General features: G+C 35.4%; 1 long non-coding RNA gene across 1 annotated transcript; it reads left to right on the forward strand.

Moving 5' to 3' along the window:
- The first annotated feature begins 1332 nt into the window (after positions 1-1332).
- On the forward strand, positions 1333-4455 carry LOC148863528 (uncharacterized). Its single transcript, XR_016110383.1, has 3 exons — positions 1333-1617; positions 1721-1741; positions 4040-4455. It is a non-coding gene; the product is annotated as an uncharacterized LOC148863528 (long non-coding RNA).
- The last annotated feature ends 1545 nt before the right edge of the window (positions 4456-6000 follow it).

The raw sequence follows: 6000 nt of genomic DNA on the forward strand, positions 1-6000 counted from the left end.
ATCGAGGACTCACAGTGGACAAAATTGTCATCAGCAACAAAAAAGCTCATCCTCATTCTCACGCTAAAGGTCGTCGGCGATGGAAAGAGGGAGACAGAGAGAAGGAGGGATCTCTGCAACCAAACCAAAATTACCTTGAACTGCATCAGACCCTGCAACTCATGGCGTGAACGAACCCTTCCTCTTCTTCTTTTCACCTCGACTGTCGATGCCATAATGTCTCCAATGCGTCCTCTTCTTCTCTTCACCTCATCTGCCAATGCCAGAATGTCTCCAATGCCTCCAATTCGTCCTCAATAAATGCCCTTAAAGTGCCCAAGGTGGGAACTCGGTTTTTGTGTTTGCCATGGCCATGAATAACTATGGCGCTCAGCTGAAACTATTTGCATATGGGAACTTGGTTGCCGTGATTCCATTCTCATCAGTAAATAAATCAAAAGCTTCGAGCAAGTAAACAAAGCTTCGAGCAACCACGGAAACTTGGTTGTCGTGGTTGCCGTGGCCCAAGCAACCATAGCCAATCCTCAGCGGGTGTGAAGGCATTTTGAAGAGGTTTCATTGCTGGAGGGATTGTTGTTCAAGTAGAAGAAAAAGAGACAGATTGTTGGTCCATGACAACTTGGTCTGTGATTGTGCAAACCTTGTTTTTTATGACCGAGTTCCCATTTATCAAAACAAAGAAGATTGCTAGAACAAGGTTCGCAACATCATGAAATGACCCTATTGACCAAAATCAGACTCTCCATAGGAATCAATGCTTCAATCGTTCTCAAAGTCCTGTTATTCTTTCTTTGTGAAGCTCTCTGCAACTAATCTTCTGATCAGATTTTCCTAGGTTTCATCTCATTTTTCTTTTTTACTAACTTCAATTTTGTGTCTTGGACAAGAATCTCGATCTCAACGAGTCAAAAATCATTGAGAACAGTGGAGTTTTTATGTACTTTTCAATGGTTTTCTTTGAAAACCTGTTCATTGCTGACTGAAACTTGAAAGACTCAAGGAGTTCTTCTGTGCTAAGTTAGATGGAGTAGATGAAACATGGATGAAGGATTTGGGTGGTTTTGAGCAACATTTCTAGTGCAGAAGCAATTGAGAAGGATAAATGGAGTGATTCGAGTGGAAATTTTATTAAAGTTGGTTGATTTGATTTCCATTGAACAATTGTGAGCTATTTTTTACTTGATTCTATTCCTTGCAAAACAAACACTAGAAAGTGGATTTTCTCACAAAAATTTTCTCAGCAAACAAACACATTATAACTAACTGAGAAAATAAATTTTCCTTTTCTCATCCCACCAATTAAAATTAAGGGTTTGTTTGGTTTGCAAGAATAGAAGTCCGGAATCGGATTCATTCCGATTCCCAGCGTTTGGTTCGATGGAAACGGAATCCGATTTCCATTCCGGGCGGAATGGCAATCCCCAGCCATTCCCGACCCAACCCCCCCGGAACCAGAATCCCATTCCCGCTATAAAATGACAAAAAAAACCCCTCAAACCTCTCCCTACCCGTTTCCGACTTTCTAACCCTCGTTCCCCTCTCTCGTCACTCCCTCCATAGGCAGCTGAAGTTCGAAGTATTGATCTGAACTAAAACTCAGGCAACGGTGACGATGAGGTAAATCACCATCAATTTTTTTTTCTCTCCTCTTTCATATTCTTCTTCCTCTCCTTCTCTCTCACTTTATTTTTTTCATTCCTCCCCATTTTTTCCGTTGCAGACCAGACCAAAACACAGCAAGGTATGCTATCCTCGATTTTCCTTTCCAGCAAAGTATTTGTTATATAGGTCTTTAGTAGAAGGTCTGAAATGCATGCTAAATTTAGTTGTTTATACTTGACCTCGAAATGCATGTTAATTTAGCAGGTCTGAAATGCATGTTAATTTTTTTCCCAATTTCAGTTTGTAATGCATCCTTATGTGAGTAGAGTTATTTGGTCATTAGTTCTGTATGGTGTTTGAATTTTTCTATGTTTATTTTATTGTTTACCTGATTCAGCTCTATCTTTGTAGCTAATAAGTTTTGAAAGATCTCTATCAAGTTCATCAGAGTACAATAACATTCTAATATAATTTCAAATTAGATAACAGTCTGCTTAGACATGAATAGTGACAATTAATTAATTAAGGGATTTTAGAGTTACAAGCAAGCAACCACTTTATCCCGATTTCTATCTGGATTGGTTAATAGGTTTGGTGTCATGTTTATTCATAATTAACAGTAGCAGCTGAGATGTGGTTCAAATGAGTGCACACGTTTCTCTTTTATTTTTTCTTTTCGTGGGATGAGTTTCAGTCCAATGTCTTGTTGTCTTGCTGACCAATAGAATTTGTCATTATCTTACCCTTTTATTTCTTGAAATTCAAGACAAGCTAGCTCAATAATCTTACATATTGAGCTGCAAACAATTTTTAATTCTAAGGTATTTAGGTATATTGATTGATTCAAGACAAGCCCAATTCTAAGATATATCCAGCAGTCAGCCCAATAATTGACTGCAAACAAATGAAGATTATTCATAATATACCTAAGGTACTTAGATAAAATAGAAAAACAGAAACAAATCAATACCCACTAGACAACCTATAGAACTTTTAATAAACTAAAACAGATAAAAATAGAACTCCCTCTTCATTCCTAAACACCTAAAGTTCTTTTGAAAGACAACTTGTAACTTGCGAAAAAAAGTACTGCAGTAGCTAACTAGCTACCTTTTTCTTCTTGCATAAATTTTCTCTTTACATCCACAAGTACCTAAAAAGCAAAAGCTTGTTCTTGGATGTGTATTTGACACACCTAAAGTAAAAGTATTCATAATATCTGTAATTTTATTTGACAAAGATGACATATCAGTTAAAAAACAATTGAGGTTTGGCTTTCTGGGCACACATTTATGATAATATTTTAAGTGATGGCATTTTGGGTGCATTTAAGGTCTTTCATTGACTGAAAGTAGACAGGGGCTTCATTAATTTCCTGTCTTCACTAGCGCATCAAGAATGCAGTTCCATGTGTAACTTTAGGTGCCAATCCCTTGTTGATCAACTCTTCCATGATAAGATATACCTCATCTATTCTACCAACCTTTCCAAAACCATCAATAAGACTGCTATACCTTAATACATATATGCCTACTCTTGATTTTGCTTCTTCAATTAAAGAGCGTGTATGCTTCATCAAGCCTATCAATATTGGAAAGCTCATGAATGACTGATCCATATGTAACCACTATGGGTTGGCAACCATTTGTCTTCATTTCCTCTAGAAGCCAGTAACCACTCTCTCAAACAATCTGTAAGCATCATCAACCTTACCTTGCCTACCCAAACCATCTATCATAGAACAATGGTTGAGTTTAGGCAGTGGGGTGGCATACACAAGTTTTCTGAAGGACCTGTGGCCCAATTCAGTGTAAGTAGCTTTTTCCTTTTGCATATACATTTGTGTGTGTTATCATTATCTCTGTGTTCTGGCCAAACTTTCAAGAAATAGTCTCAAAATCTTGTTAGGTTAATATTCTAACAATTAATTATATAATTTTTATATAACAGCTTGGTACATATTTGTGGGGATCTAGGAATAGCCCCAGTAGGTGTGAGGGAGGATGAGTGGAACACTGGAGCTTTAAAAATTCTAAAACGACAATCTGCTTTGCTCCCTGATTCTTTGGTTCTACACAAATTCCAGACTTACTAACATTATAAGCTTTAAAAAATTCCCTGTTAAATCTTTCTAGTCCATGTGTCAAACCCCTATTCTAGAATTGGAATTTCCAAGGTATTTTAGGGATGAATTGTTGTTACCATTTTCCTCTCAAGGATTCTGACCAACATCCAATCTGTAATACCTTTTACATATAATGGTTAACTGTCTATTAATTGATTTGTTATTAGTGTAGATTATCATATCTTGTAGAAATGAGCATTCAACCTCTTCTATATTAAATTGAAATGTTTCAAATGGTAGCAAACATGCTTGTTAGTTCATCCAGATTCTTCACCTCATAAACTAACAATGGGTGTCATGCTTCTGTTACAGAATGTTTGTACCAATAAAGAAAGTCATACTATCAAGGTCCCTTGAATGGAACCATCCATGTAGTTGTTGGGGGAAGAGGCGCTAGCCTTGCAGAATTCACCACAATACATACTAGATGGAGTTATTACAAGGACCAGGACTTTGGATTCATAAAGCTTACAACATTTGACCAGTCAAATCTGTTGTTTGAGTACAAGAATAGCAGTGATGGAAAGGTCTATGACTCCTTTAGAATCTCACGAGATTATAGGGACATTATGGCTTGCAGTGTTGACAGTTGCCCAAGCATGACATTAGCTTCTTGAAGAGAATACACTTGGGTATCTATGTAAACTTTTACTCGTTGTAGTGGTAAATTGGCACATCTCTTTCATGTTCCAGAGAAAAATAAATTCTAGTATCCTAGTCTTTGCAAACCAAGAGTCTAGACCATGAAGAAATAACTTGGTTTTCTGCAAAATTGTTGTAATTTCTTAATTTTCCTATCAATTTTCTGTATTTTTGTTTTTTATAAGCTTCTGTAATTATCTACATTTTTTTGCAAAATGTCTAGTATTTTCATGCATTTTTCTGAAATTTCTACATTTTTTTTTGTAATTTTTGCATTTTCTTGCAAAATTCTATAATTTTATGAAACTTCTACAAAATTTCTGATATTTTCATGCATTTTCTGAAAATTTGTTGTAATTTCTACATTTTCTTGAAAAAAATTCTGCAAATTTGTAATTTTTGTATTTTTCTTCAAAATTTCTGTAATTTTCTATAATTTCTGTAGAAATTACAGTATTTCCATGCATTTTTCTGCAATTCTTGCAAATTTTTTTGGTATGTCCATGCATTTTTTTTATTAGGAGCAAAATTGGAAATCATGGTTGATTCCGATTCCTGCCTCTTAATGAACCAAACAGCATAAATCTGAATTCGATTTTAATTCGTGTTTGAACCAAACAAGCAGGGGAACAGGCCATTCGGATTCCAAGGGATTCCGATTCCGATTCCAATCGCGAACCAAACGGGCCCTAAACTTTGAAGTTTGAATGACTAGTATTAAACGTGAAGATCATCAATAAGCTGGGCTATTTGTCTGATTTGATAGCCCAAATATTGTAAAAGCAAAAATTTGGAGAATGTAAATATGGCATCTAGCTGTATATTAAGAATATCTCCCATACGTATATGTTAAATTCATAAAAAATGTTCTCGACGTCTGACCTTGTCCTTTCAAAATATTAATGTTCCCGACGTGTGACAATATTTTCAAAGAATTTTTGCTTTTAAGAGATCCTATTACCACCAGTGGGTCTGTCTAATGAATCGTCTGTATGCGTCAGATGTAGTAGGTACATTAGGTAAGTATAACTGTGTGACACATGTCCTGGTCAATTTATCTTTTATCTTTCATCCAAATGTTTTTGTTTCGTTAGAAAAAATTATCCATTATTTTATTATATTTATTAAAATAATTAAAAAATAGTAATAAAAAAAAATCTAAACGAAATAAAAATAATAAAATAATGGATAATTTTTATGTAATAGAATAAAAATATTTAGATGAAATACACATTAATTGGGATATATGTCACACATCTATCAAGCTCTCTACTTAGATCCCACCTAAATGGATTGATTGAAAAAGAGATTTTTTGACGGATAACTACTTGTTTCACTACTTATCTGAACGGTGCATGAATCCAGAAGAGAACTTACCAAAAAAAGACTAGATGAGAGGCCAAAGTTGGGCGGATCATAAGGTTGGCCATCAAAATGTCTTACCCTAAAGATGGCAGTTATGTCACTATCATCTTCAGTAATAGTTTACACTAACCATATATCATTAAAAATCCCATCCATCTTTTCAGCTTGTCTCCTGTGTCTGTGTTAATGTTTCGCCCTTTATACAAACAAGATCAAATAGATCCATTTCATATAGACTACTAGTCTTGGGAAGGTTACCACTTACC

This window comes from Nelumbo lutea, chromosome 3 (genome assembly GCF_056320005.1).
Source record: "Nelumbo lutea isolate HS-2025 chromosome 3, American lotus-T2T, whole genome shotgun sequence".
NCBI lineage: Eukaryota > Viridiplantae > Streptophyta > Magnoliopsida > Proteales > Nelumbonaceae > Nelumbo > Nelumbo lutea.